At 47.8% G+C, this 14,492-nt stretch overlaps 1 protein-coding gene across 1 annotated transcript in view; it reads left to right on the top strand.

Annotated features, from left to right (window-relative positions):
- LOC138643533 (protein HEG-like) overlaps positions 1 to 14,492 on the top strand; it is a 65,754-nt gene that overhangs the window by 39,425 nt on the left and 11,837 nt on the right. The window lies entirely within an intron of this gene.

The following is a 14,492-nucleotide window of genomic DNA, read 5'->3' as shown; positions in this document are numbered from 1 at the left end:
ACGCCGCAGCCTGGAGCCCTCATTATCGGAGGGATATGGCAGGTAATACATTTGTAGCGCCCCCCACGTAAGGGCAATGGGGTACTCGGTACCGGGTCCTTCAGTTCCCTCGGCTGGGATGTCACAGTGGCCCGACCCGGACCGTGGCCCTATGAGGGGCGCCCAATTAAAAGTTGATATAAGTTTGTCAAGTGTTCGTGACGCCACCGTGGTATTCGGTCAGATGGTGATGGTGGGTGGTGCAAGGCGCGGTGAATAACGAGGACACAATGGGTGCAGTCTCTTTACCTTTACTGAAGGCTTCAGCATCCACAGTCCAGAGTGCCGGATCACAGGACAGGCAGAGTCCGGCCGGTCTGATGGCAATTCCAGAGTCCCCTATCCAGGTGGAAATCAGTAGCCTTCCCCTTGCGCACAGTAACATAGTAGGTCCCTACGTGCATTAGCTCCCATAAGGTCCTCACTGTTATTACTCTTCTTTCGGTCCCCCAGATGGATAGGGCATAACCTGTATGACAGTGGTGGCCTGAGGCTATTTTATAGGAACCCTAGCGTCGCCCCTCCTCCGCGTTGCCACCTTGTCTGCTTATGTTCTTAGGTCGGGCAGCCAACTTGAAGATGACTGTCCTGCCGGTCTCAGAAGTAAAGCATAGAGTCTATTACTCCCTCGGTGTTCCGGCTACTGGATCTGCGCTCAGTGGGAGGCAGCCTGCTTCTAGCTGGTCTCCCACTGGTGTTATACTCCTGTTGCTACGACTTCGGTGCTCACTCACTACGACACACTTCCTTTCTTGTCCTTTCCTTGGAGACTGCCGCAATCAGGTGCAGGCGCAGCTCCGTGACCTTCTTTCCTTCCTGGGTCGAGCCCAGTCTGCTCCTCTCCTCTCCTGCTGACTATCTCCTTCTCCCTCCAGTCAGAACTGCCTAACTTCCTAACCAAAGCCCCAGTTTTACCCAAGTGTGAGGAGTGGCCTAGTAGATAGAACCCTTAGCTCCCCCTGGTGGCTGGCGTGTGAAATGTGTGTGGCTGTGATACCTGGCAGGGTGAACTCCTTTGGTGCCATCAGACGTAACATTGCTCCCCCTGGTGGAAGAACGACATCACTGCAACGACCAGGACTTTGGGGCGCTGCACTCCTCCCCGTTAAACCCAGCACTCCGGGGCTGGTAAAAGAACACAACAATTACAGGTTAGCAAAAGACATGCAAAATTTTGGAATGCTTTAACCCCTTCCCGACCTTTGACGCATACGCTGCGTCATGAAAGTCGGTGCCAATCCGACCCATGACGCAGCATATGCGTCATGGAAAGATCGCGTCCCTGCAGGCCGGGTGAAAGGGTTAACTCCCATTTCACCCGATCTGCAGGGACAGGGGGAGTGGTAGTTTAGCCCAGGGTGGGTTGCTTCACCCCCTCGTGGCTACAATCGCTCTGATTGGCTGTTGAAAGTGAAACTGCCAATCAGAGCGATTTGTAATATTTCACCTAAAAAAATGGTGAAATATTACAATCCAGCCATGGCCGATGCTGCAATATCATCGGCCATGGCTGGACACACTAATGTGCACCCACCCCACCCCTCCGATCGCCCCCCCCAGCCCCCCGATCTGTGGTCCGCTCCCCTCGGTCCTGTGCTCCGCTCCCCCGTCCTCCTGTCCGCTCCCCCCGTGCTCCAATCACATCCCCCGTGCTCCAATCACACCCCCCCGCACTCCGATCCCACCCCCCGCACAGCGATCCCCCCCCCGTGCTCCGATCCACCCGCCCGCACAGCGATCCCCCACTCCGTGCTCCAATCCACCCCCCGTGTTCCGATCCACCCCCCCCCCCGTGCTCCGACGGCCCCCCCCGTGCCCTGATCTCCCCCCCCTTATACTTACCTGGTCTCCCGGGGACCATCCGTCTTCTTTCCTGGGCGCCGCCATCTTCCAAAATGGCGGGCGCATGTGCAGTGCGCCCGCCGAATCTGCTGGCCGAATCTGCCGGCCGGCAGATTCGTTCCAGAGTGAATTTTGATCACTGAGATATAACCTATCTCAGTGATCAAAATAAAAAAAAAAAGTAAATGACCCCCCCCCACCCCTTTGTCACCCCCATAGGTAGGGACAATAAAAAAAAAATATATATATTTTTTTCCACTAAGGTTGGGGTAAGAACTAGGGGTAGGGTTAGGGTTAGGGTTAGGGTTAGGGGTAGGGTTAGGGGTAGGGTTAGGGGTAGGGTTAGGGGTAGGGTTAGGAATGTGCACACATATTCTGGTCCTCTGCGGATTTTTCCGCTGGGGATTTGATAAATCCGCAGTGCTAAACCGCTGCGGATTTATGGCGGATTTACCATGTTTTTTCTGCGCATTTCAATGCGGTTTTACAACAGCGATTTTCTATTTGAGCAGTTGTAAAACCGCTGCAGAAAGAAGTGACATGCTGCGGAATGTAAACCGCTGCGTTTCCGTGCAGTTTTTCTGCAGCATGTGTACAGCGATTTTTGTTTCCCATAGGTTTACATTGAACTGTAAACTCATGGGAAACTGCTGCGGATCCGCAGCGTTTTCCGCAGCGTGTGCACATACCTTTAGAATTAGGCTATGTGCACACGGTGCGGATTTGGCTGCGGATTGGCCGCTGCGGATTCGCAGCAGTGTTCCATCAGGTGTACAGTACCATGTAAACATATGGAAAGCCAAATCCGCTGTGCCCATGGTGCGGAAAATACCGCGCGGGAACGCTGCGTTGTATTTTCCGCAGCATGTTAATTCTTTGTGCGGATTCCGCAGCGTTTTACACCTGTTCCTCAATAGGAATCCGCAGGTGAAATCCGGACAAAAAACACTGGCAATCCGCGGTAAATCCGCAGGTAAAACGCAGTGCCTTTTACCCGCGGATTTTTAAAAAATGGTGCTGAAAAATCTCATACGAATCCGCAACGTTGGCACATAGCGTTAGGGCTAGGGTTGGGTTGGAATTAGGGTTGTGGTTAGGGTTAGGGGTGTGTTGGGGTTACGGGTGTGTTGGGGTTAGGGTTGTGATTAGGGTTACGGCTACAGTTGGGATAAGGGTTAGGGGTGTGTTGGGGTTAGGGTTGTGGTTAGGGGTGTGTTGGGGTTAGGGTTGTGATTAGGGTTAGGGGTGTGTTGGGGTTAGGGTTGTGGTTAGGGGTGTGTTGTGGTTAGGGCTGTGATTAGGGTTATGGCTACAGTTGGGATTAGGGTTAGGGGTGTGTTGGGGTTAGTGTTGGAGTTAGAATTGAGGGGTTACCACTGTTTAGGCGCATCAGGGGGTCTCCAAACGCAACATGGCGCCACCATTGATTCCAGCCAATCTTGTATTCAAAAAGTCAAATGGTGCTCCCTCACTTCCGAGCCCCGACGTGCACCCAAACAGTAGTTTACCCCCACATATGGGGCACCAGCATACTCAGGACAAACTGCGCAACAATTACTGGGGTCCAATTTCTCCTGTTACCCTTGTGAAAATAAAGAAATGCTTGCTAAAACATCATTTTTGAGGAAAGAAAAATGATTTTTTATTTTCACAGCTCTGCGTTGTAAACGTCTGTGAAGCACTTGGGGGTTCAAAGTGCTCACCACATATCTAGATAAGTTCCTTGGGGGGTCTAGTTTCTAAAATGGGGTCACTTGTGGGGGGTTTCTACTGTTTAGGCACACCAGGGGCTCTGCAAACGCAATGTGACGCCCGCAGACCATTCCATCAAAGTCTGCATTTCAAAAGTCACTACTTCCCTTCTGAGCCACGACGTGTGCCCAAACAGTGGTTTACCCCCACATATGGGGTATCAGCGTACTCAGGAGAAACTGGACAACAACTTTTGTGGTCCAATTTCTCCTGTAACCCTTGGGAAAATAAAAAATTCTGGGCTAAATAATTATTTTTGAGGAAAGAAAACGTATTTATTATTTTCACGGCTCTGCATTATAAACTTCTGTGAAGCACTTGGGGGTTCAAAGTGCTCACCACACATCTAGATAAGTTCCTTTCGGGGTCTAGTTTCCAAAATGGGGTCACTTGTGGGGGGTTTCTACTGTTAAGCCACATCAGGGGCTCTGCAAACTCAACGTGACGCCCACAGAGCATTCCATCAAAGTCTGCATTTCAAAACGTCACTACTTCACTTCCGAGCCTCGGCATGTGCCCAAACAGTGGTTTACCCCCACATATGGGGTATCAGCGTACTCAGGAGAAACTGGACAACAACTTTTGGGATCCAATTTCTCCTGTTACCCTTGGGAAAATAAAAAATTCTGGGCTAAATAATTATTTTTGAGGAAAGAAAACGTATTTATTATTTTCACGGCTTTGCATTATAAACTTCTATGAAGCACTTGGGGGTTCAAAGTGCTCACCACACATCTAGATAAGTTCCTTTCGGGGTCTAGTTTCCAAAATGGGGTCACTTGTGGGGGGTTTCTACTGTTAAGCCACATCAGGGGCTCTGCAAACGCAACGTGACGCCCACAGAGCATTCCATCAAAGTCTGCATTTCAAAATGTCACTACTTCACTTCCGAGCCCCGGCATGTGCCCAAACAGTGGTTTACCCCCAAATATGGGGTATCAGCGTACTCAGGAGAAACTGGACAACAACTTTTGGGGTCCAATTTCTCCTGTTACCCTTTGTAAAATAAAAAATTGCAGGCTAAAAGATCATTTTTGAGAAAATAATTTTTTTTTTTTTTTCATGGCTCTGCGTTATAAACTTCTGTGAAGCACTTGGGGGTTCAAAGTCCTCACCACACATCTAGATTAGTTCCTCTGGGGGTCTAGTTTCCAAAATGGGGTCATTTCTGGGGGATCTCCAATGTTTAGGCACACAGGGGCTCTCCAAACGTGACATGGTGTCCGCTAATGATTGGAGCTAATTTTCCATTTAAAAAGCCAAATGGCGTGCCATCCCTTCCGAGCCCTGCCGTGCGCCCAAACAGTGGTTTACCCCCACATATGGGGTATCAGCGTACTCAGGACAAACTGGACAACAATATTTGGGGTCCAATTTCTCCTATTATCCTTGACAAAATAGGAAATTCCAGGCTAAAAAAATCATTTTTGAGGAAAGAAAAATTATTTTTTATTTTCATGGCTCTGCGTTATAAACTTCTGTGAAGCACCTGGGGGTTTAAAGTGCTCAATATGCATCTAGATAAGTTCCTTGGGGGGTCTAGTTTCCAAAATGGGGTCACTTGTGGGGGAGCTCCAATGCATAGGCACACAGGGGCTCTCCAAACGCGACATGGTGTCCGCTAACAATTGGAGCTAATTTTCCATTCAAAAAGTCAAATGGCGCGCCTTCCCTTCCGAGCCCTGCCGTGTGCCCAAACAGTGGTTTACCCCCACATATGAGGTATTGGCGTACTCGGGAGAAATTGCCGAACAAATTTTATGATCCATTTTATCCTACTGCCCATGTGAAAATGAAAAAATTGAGGCGAAAAGAATTTTTTTGTGAAAAAAAAGTACTTTTTCATTTTTACGGATCAATTTGTGAAGCACCTGGGGGTTTAAAGTGCTCACTGGGCATCTAAATAAGTTCCTTGGGGGGTCTAGTTTCCAAAATGGGGTCACTTGTGGGGGAGCGCCAATGTTTAGGCACACAGGAGCTCTCCAAACGCGACATGGTGTCCGCTAACGATGGAAATAATTTTTCATTCAAAAAGTCAAATGGCGCTCCTTCCCTTCCGAGCCTTACCATGTGCCCAAACAGTGGTTTACCCCCACATATGAGGTATCGGCGTACTCAGGAGAAATTGCACAGCACATTTTAGGATCCATTTTATCCTGTTGCCCATGTGAAAATGAAAAAATTGAGGCTAAAAGAATTTTTTTGTGAAAAAAAAGTACTTTTTCATTTTTACGGATCAATTTGTGAAGCACCTGGGGGTTCAAAGTGCTCACTATGCATCTAGATAAGTTCCCTGGGGCGTCTAGTTTCCAAAATGGGGTCACTTGTGGGTGAGCTCCAATTTTTAGGCACACGGGGGCTCTCCAAACGTGACATGGTGTCCGCTAAAGAGTGCAGCCAATTTTTGATTCAAAAAGTCAAATGGCGCTCCTTCCCTTCCAAGCCCTGCCGTGCGCCCAAACAGTGGTTTACCCCCACATATGAGGTATCAGCGTACTCAGGACAAATTGGACAACAACTTTCGTGGTTCAGTTTCTCCTTTTACCATTGGGAAAATAAAAAAATTGTTGCTAAAAGATAATTTTTGTGACTAAAAAGTTAAATGTTCATTTTTTCCTTCCATGTTGCTTCTGCTGCTGTGAAGCACCTGAAGGGTTAATAAACTTCTTGAATGTGGTTTTGAGTACCTTGAGGGGTGCAGTTTTTAGAATGGTGTCACTTTTGGGTATTTTCAGCCATATAGACCCCTCAAACTGACTTCAAATGTGAGGTGGTCCCTAAAAAAAATGGTTTTGTAAATTTCGTTGTAAAAATGAGAAATCGCTGGTCAAATTTTAACCCTTATAACTTCCTAACAAAAAAAAATTTTGTTTCCAAAATTGTGCTGATGTAAAGTAAACATGTGGGAAATGTTATTTATTAACTATTTTGTGTCACATATCTCTCTGGTTTAACAGAATAAAAATTCAAAATGTGAAAATTGCGAAATTTTCAAAATTTTCGCCAAATTTCCGTTTTTATCACAAATAAACGCAGAATTTATTGACCTAAATTTACCACTAACATGAAGCCCAATATGTCACGAAAAAACAATCTCAGAACCGCTAGGATCCGTTGAAGCGTTCCTGAATTATTACCTCATAAAGGGACACTGGTCAGAATTGCAAAAAACGGCAAGGTCTTTAAGGTCAAAATAGGCTGGGTCATGAAGGGGTTAAACAAATAAATTAACAGTGCTTCCCTTTATGGGAGGTGAGAACACTTGAACGTTGCAAACATAAACATATTCACATTGTGCGTATTATAAAAGAGAACAATTACTAACTTACTATGAAATACAATTACCGATACAGGTATTCTACCTACTAAGTGCAAGTACCCTCTAAGGGTATACTATCATTAACCCTTAATGTGCAATTTTTAACATTTTCTTTATTCTTCTTCTTAACATGCAGGACTATCTGTCTACCCCTACGGGTCTACTGCATTTTTCTTCCTAAAACCTTAAGGCCCCTTCACATTAAGCGACGCTGCAGCGATACCGACAACGATCCGGATCGCTGCAGCGTCGCTGTTTGGTCGCTCGAGAGCTGTCACACAGACCGCTCTCCAGCGACCAACGATGTCGGTAACCAGGGTAAACATCGGGTAACTAAGCGCAGGGCCGCGCTTAGTAACCCGATGTTTACCCTGGTTACCATGCTAAAAGTAAAAAAAACAAACAGTACATACTTACCTACAGCCGTCTGTCCTCCAGCGCTGCGCTCTGCTTCTCTGCTCTCCTCCTGTACTGTCTGGGAGCCGGAAAGCAGAGCGGTGACGTCACAGACAGTACAGGAGGAGAGCAGAGCACAGCGCTGGAGCACAGACAGCGGTAGGTAAGTATGTACTGTTTGTTTTTTTTCACTTTTAGCATGGTAACCAGGGTAAACATCGGGTTACTAAGCGCGGCCCTGCGCTTAGTTACCCGATGTTTACCCTGGTTACCAGTGAAGACATCGCTGGATCGGTGTCACACACGCCGATCCAGCGATGTCCACGGGAGATCCAGCGACGAAATAAAGTTCTGGACTTTCTTCAGCGACCAACGATCTCCCAGCAGGGGCCTGATCGTTGGTCGCTGTCACACAGAACGATTTTATTAACGATATCGTTGCTACGTCACAAATAGCAACGATATCGTTAACGATATCGTTATGTGTGAAGGTACCTTTACTTCTATCTAAAGTACGTCATTAACATTCTATCACTATTTAGATACATATTATCTACTATGTAAACATTAGCAAATTGCAACAAGAAAACATTCCCTTTAAGATGAAAAATCAGTCTTTTCTGAGGTAGTGCAAACAATCAACAAGTCAGTTATAAACTTTAAGACAAGAGAAACTTTCACGTCGTCATCAGGAACAGTTTCTTCGCAAAGTCTTCTTGCTTGTAAAACCAGTAGAGAGCACCTTTAAGAAGGTGCAAACTATTCACAGAGGACAGTTCGGGAACCATTCACCGTCCATGATTCCAATGTTCTTTCAAAACCATGATGAACTGGAACAAGATAGGGATCCCGGGTAAACTAAGGGATCCCTTTAAGAGTTAACCCTAAACGGGTTCAAAGCAGCAAAAGCAGGAAAACAAACAGTTAACTATTTACATTTTTCGGGGTTTTGAGGTTTACTTGGGTTCTGGTGGTCTCCACTTAGGCCTTACCAGACAGGTTGGCCTCTGTGGCCCAGGAAGACTCACATTCCGGTCTACTCCCGGCGCCAAATGTACTCAATGAGTCTGTTCTTTCTGCACAACCAGGTTGTGCGCAGCTATAAAGGTCTGTGTGGTCCAGTGAATGATGCCAGGGATGGTACGGGCTGCTGCAGCGGCCTCCTCGGCGAGTCCCTCCTCTAGGGTCTTGGAGACCGCTAAGACAGCCGTGCACTTTTGGATATCCCGGGCCCACCAGCCGTTCCCCCTTTGGTACCGGCGGTAGCTTACTGCATCCCCCAGCTTCAAAACGGGATCTCCACCGTTTCCGGACAAGCAGGCCTCTATCTCCTCCTGGGTGACGTGGACCCTCACCGACGACCCGATCTCCTGTACAAAACCTTTTCCTCTCTGGGGTTGATAGACAACCACAACGCTCCACTTCGGCAGAGAGAACCACCCAGTAGCTCGCCGCGAGCCTCCCGCTCCACTTCTCGAACGTACTCCGCAATCAAGTGTCTCCGGTACTCCCCCCATGGGAAGGGTCCCAGGTCATGCCCCCCTACTAGTCTGGGGTCAGGCGACGGGAACGCCGGGAGTCCAGCGGTCGCGACCCTGGGCGGGTCAGGAGCGGAGGGAGGGTGTTCTTCCTGAGAGCCGTGGCACCGGACACCCGTACCTACAGTGACTTCCTCGGCGCCACTCCGCTCCGCTGGGGGCGGCACCAGAGCTGGTGCAGGCAACAGAACTCCTGTGGACAGCTCCCATGGGTCCAGTCTCTCCAGCGGTGGCATGCCGGCATAATCCTCCGGTGACGGGGGACGGTGCGGGGCCATTCTTTTTCGGATGTCCCCTCTGGTCTCCAACTCTGTGCCTTCTGAGTCATAGTTTCGTTTCTTCGGTCTCCGCCCGCCATAGAAAATTAGGAGGCGGACCACTGCTGCTGGCGGACTTGTCCTCAAGGTACAGAAATATTTAGACTGGGCGGCCATTATTTTTCGCGCTTCTCAGTTCGTTCACGCCCACAACTCCACGCCCTTCTTCTTCTCCAGCGCTCCTCGTGGCGCGGCAATGGCGGCAGTTTTGGCGGGAATTTTTGAGGTAAATTGCAATACACAGTTCTTAAGCAGATCACAGTTCAAGCACAATTCTGGCACAGTTCTAAGGCACACATGACCCGAATTCTCAGGCTTAAGTAGATCCTGTTTGTGACGCCAAAGTTGTAGCGCCCCCCAGGTAAGGGCAATGGGGTACTCGGTACCGGGTCCTTGAGTTCCCTCGGCTGGGATGTCACAGTGGCCCAACCCGGACCGTAGCCCTTTGAGGGGCGTCCAATTAAAAGGTGTTATAAGTTTGTCAAGTGTTCGTGACGCCACCTGTGGTATTCGGTCAGGGTGACCGACGCTGCTTAGGGGTCCGCTGGGGTGATGGAATGGCAGCTAGATGGTATACCTTCCCACAGGTGAAATATGTCCCCAGGGCTTCCCAGAAGTGTAGATGGTGATGGTGGGTGGTGCAAGGCGCGGTGAATAACGAGGACACAATGGGTGCAGTCTCTTTACCTTTACTGAAGGCTTCAGCATCCACAGTCCAGAGTGCCGGATGACAGGGTAGCAGGGTCCGGCCGGACTGATGGCAATTCCAGAGTCCCCTTATCCAGGTGGAAATCAGTAGCCTTCCCCTTGCGCACAGTAACGTAGTAGGTCCCTACGTGCATTAGCCCTCATAGGGTCCTCACTCTTGTTACTCTTCTCTCGGTCTCCCAGATGGATAGGACAAACCCGTATGATGGTGGTGGCCTGAGGCTATTTTATAGGGACCCTAGCGTCGCCCCTCCCCCGCGTTGCCACCTTGTCTGCTTAGGTTTTTAGGACGGGCAGCCAACTTGAAGATGACTGTCCTGCCGGTCTCTGAAGTAAAGCGTAGAGTCTATTACTCCCTCGGTGTTCCGGCTACCGGATCTGCGCTCAGTGGGAGGCAGCCTGCTTCTAGCTGGTCTCCCCCTGGTGTTATACTCCTGTTGCTACGACTTCGGTGCTCACTCACTACGACACACTTCCTTTCTTGTCCTTTCCTTAGAGACTGCCGCAATCAGGTGCAGGCTCAGCTCCGTGACCTTCTTTCCTTCCTGGGTCGAGCCCAGTCTGCTCCTCTCCTCTCCTGCTGACTATCTCCTTCTCCCTCCAGTCAGAACTGCCTAACTTCCTAACCAAAGCCCCAGTTTTACCCAAGTGTGAGGAGTGGCCTAATAGATAGAACCCTTAGCTCCCCCTGGTGGCCAGCGTGTGAAATGTGTGTGGCTGTGATACCTGGCAGGGTGAACTCCTTTGGTGCCATCAGACGTAACATTGCTCCCCCTGGTGGAAGAACGACATTACTGCAACGACGAGGACTCTGGGGCGCTGCACATTGTTTTTCTAAAGCTTTATAGTGTAGTTTTAGGTCAAAGAGGGATGCTTAGGGATGAGCTAGGAAGGTGCAGGGACAGGTAGTGCGGCACTTGTGGTTTTGTACTTGCGGTGAGACGAAAAACCAATGCTAGCAGCGTTTGGTTTTTTTCCATTGCTGCAAGTACCGCATTTGCCAGATCGCTGCAAAACCGCAAGTGCCGCACATGTCCGCAAGTCCCATAGGGAATGAATGAGGCCGAATGCAGTGTTGCCATAAGTGATCTGTTACGCGGCAGACGCCGGATCTGCCGCGAATGGCAAAAATCGCTGATGTGAAAGTCGCCTAAGGCACTGCCGACAGTGTCTGCATTAGTCCTAGTCACCAATGGGGGAGGCAGCACGAAAAGTGCCTAGGGCAGCAGAAACTCTAAATACGGCCCTGCAAATGATTGACATGAAATGATATCTCCCATATTCTTCACAGTCCCTATAAGGAGCGTCCTTCAGAGAGAGCCCCATGTACAGTGTCATTCAGTGTCCTATAAACGGTGTCATACACAGATTGCCTCATAAACAGGGGCACGTAAAAGTTTGGGCACCCCTGGTCAAAATTACTGTTATTGTGAATAGATAAGCAAAATTAACATAAAATGATCTCTAAAAGGCCTAAAGTTAAAGATGACACATTTCCTTTGTATTTTAGGCCAAAAAATATATATATTCTAATTTTTTACACTTTAAAAATTACAAAAGGGAAAATGGTCCAATGCAAAAGTTTGGGCACCCTTGGAGAATTGTGTGCTCAGATAACTTTGACTACGGTTTCAGACCTTAATATGCCTGATAGGGGTTATGGCTTGTTCACTATTATCGTTAGGAAAGGCCAGGTGATGCAAATTTCTCAGCTTTATTAAAATCCACCCTCCTGTAACCTTGTGCCAAAAAACAGCGGCCATTGGATCTTCTTAGCAACTGCCTAGCACTCTGAGAAATAAAATGGTGGAGGCCACAAAGCAGGAGAAGGCTATAAAAAGACAGCAAAGCGTTTTCAAGTTGCCCTTTCCTCAGTTCAAAATGTAATTGGGAAATGTCAGTTACCAAGAACAGTGGAGGTCAAGATAAGGTCTGGAAGACCAAGCAAAATGTAAGTGAGAGATGCTTGCAGGAATTCTAGAGAGACAAATCAGAATCCCTGCTTGACTGCAAATATCCTTCAGAAATATGTAGCAAACTCCGGAGTTGTGGTACATTGTTCTATTTTTCAGAGACACCTGCACAAATATGGCCTTCATGGAAGAGTCATCAGAAGAAAACCTCTCCTGCGTCCTCGCCATAAAATTCAGCATCAGAAGTATGCAAAAGAAAATCTAAACAAGCCTGATGCATTTTGGAAACAAGTTCTGTGAATGGATGAGATTAAAATAGAACTCTGTGGCCACAATTATCACAGGTATGTGTGGAGAAAAGAGGGCACAGAATTTCAGGAAAAGAACATCTCGCCAACCATTAACCATGGTGGTAGATCAATCAGTCTTTGGGGTTGTGTTGTAGCCAATGTCACAGGGAACATTTCACGGGTAGAGGGAAGAATGGATTAAATGAAATTTCAATAAATTCTTGATGCAAACATAACACATCTGTAAAAAAGCTGAAGGTGAGAAGAGGAAGAGGATGGCTGCTACAAAAGGATAATGAGACTAAAGACACGTCACAATCCACAATAGACGACCTCAAAAGGCACAAGATGAAGGTTTTACAATGGCTCTCACAGTCCCCAGATCTGAACAGCATTGAAAATCTGTGGCAAAACCTCAAAACAGCAGAAGATGCAAGACGCCCCAGGAATCTCACAGAACGGGAGGAATTCTCCAAGGAAGAATGGAGGAAAATCCCTCAAACAAGAATTGAAAGCAGCTTTTCTGGCTACGAAAAGCTTTTACAAGCTGTGATACTTGCAAAATGGGGCGTTACTAGCTACTAACCATGCGGGGTGCTCAAACTTTTGCATTGGCCCATTTTCCTTTTTTTTTAATTTTTAAAATGAGACCATATACAGTAATTATTTATTTTTGCCTAAAAATAGAAAGGAAATGTGTCATCTGTAACTTTAAGGGTATGTGCACACGTTGCGGATTCATGTGCGGATTTTTTTCGCACAGAATCTGCAGAATCCGCAGGTAAAATGACCTGCGTTTTACCTGCGGATTTAGTGCGGATTTCCTGCAGATTTTGTGCGGTTTTCGCCTCCGTTTTTACACCTGTGGATTCCTATTATGGAATAGGTGTAAAAACGCTGCGGAATCCGCACAAAGAATTGACATGCTGCGGAATAAACAACGATGCGTTTCTGCGCGGTATTTTCCGCAGCATGTGCACTGCGGATTTGGTTTTCCATAGGTTTACCTGGTAATGTACAACGCATGGGCCAAAACCCGCTGCGGATCCGCAGGGCCAAATCCGCAATGTGTGCACATAGCCTAAGGCTTTTAGAGATCATTTCATCTTCGAATTGCTTAGCTGTTAACAATAACAGCAATTTTGACCAGGGGTGCACAAACAGGGCCGGCTCTAGGTTTTTGAGGGCCCCGGGCGAAAGAGTCTCAGTGGGCCCCCCCTTTAACACGTACCATGATTCATGATCGCATATAACACAGCCCACGTAGTATATAGCACAGCCACGTAGCACATAACACAGCCACGTAGTATATAGCACAGCGCACGTAGCATATAACAGCCCATATAGTATATAGCACAGTCCAGGTAGTATATAACACACCCACGTAGTATATAGCACAGCCACGTAGTATATAGCACAGCCACGTAGCATATAACACAGCCATGTAGTATATAACAGCCCACGTAGCATATAACACAGCCATGTAGTATATAGCACAGCCCACGTAGTATATAGCACAGCCACGTAGCACATAACACAGCCACGTAGTATATAGCACAGCGCATGTAGGATATAACAGCCCATATAGTATATAGCACAGCCCAGGTAGTATAGAACACACCAATGTAGTATATAGCACAGCCACGTAGTATATAGCACAGCCACGTAGCATATAACACAGCCATGTAGTATACAGCACAGCCCACGTAGTATATAACACACCCATGTAGTATATAGCACAGACATGTAGTATACAGCACAGCCCCCCTCTCCCCAAGAATGGCCCCATAGTCCAGTACTCACTGTTAGTTACAAAAAAACAAAACACTCCTCACCTCTCAACGTTCCCGCGCTGCACTGCTCCCTTCCTGCTCCGGTCTCAGTGGCTGCCGCTGCACTGCCTGACACACAGCGAGTGCGCGATGATGTCATCGTGCACCCGCAGCGGCAGTGTCAGAGGCAGAGTGGGGAATGATGGGAGAGGGAGCGTTAAATGTGACCAAGTTTGCGAGTCTGAATAATTCTGATCTGGAGCAGTCGCCTTTTCAGATCCTGTTTCCGCCGCACCCGATATGGCTGTATGATCAGTGTCAAGCTAAAGGCATCTAAACCCCATAGGTGCCACCTGACTGAGGCTCCGCACCCAATAATCAGTGCAGGCTCAGCGATACCTTATTGAAACATGTCTGGCATGACACCGAATGGTAATAAATGGGGTCACGGAAACCTCTATGGAGGTCACTTTGACATTACCATAGACGTGTTTGTGACAAGACGCCTGAAATATCATGGATTTAGTCCCAGGAGACCTCAGAGTGTTACACACGTTTTATTAAGATCATTTCCTAGAAACAAATTCTAGGAAAAATTGTTAACAT

This window comes from Ranitomeya imitator, chromosome 6 (assembly GCF_032444005.1).
Source record: "Ranitomeya imitator isolate aRanImi1 chromosome 6, aRanImi1.pri, whole genome shotgun sequence".
Lineage (NCBI taxonomy): Eukaryota > Metazoa > Chordata > Amphibia > Anura > Dendrobatidae > Ranitomeya > Ranitomeya imitator.
The sequence above is the reverse complement of the archived record's forward strand: the minus strand, read 5'-3'. Positions and strand labels throughout refer to the sequence as shown.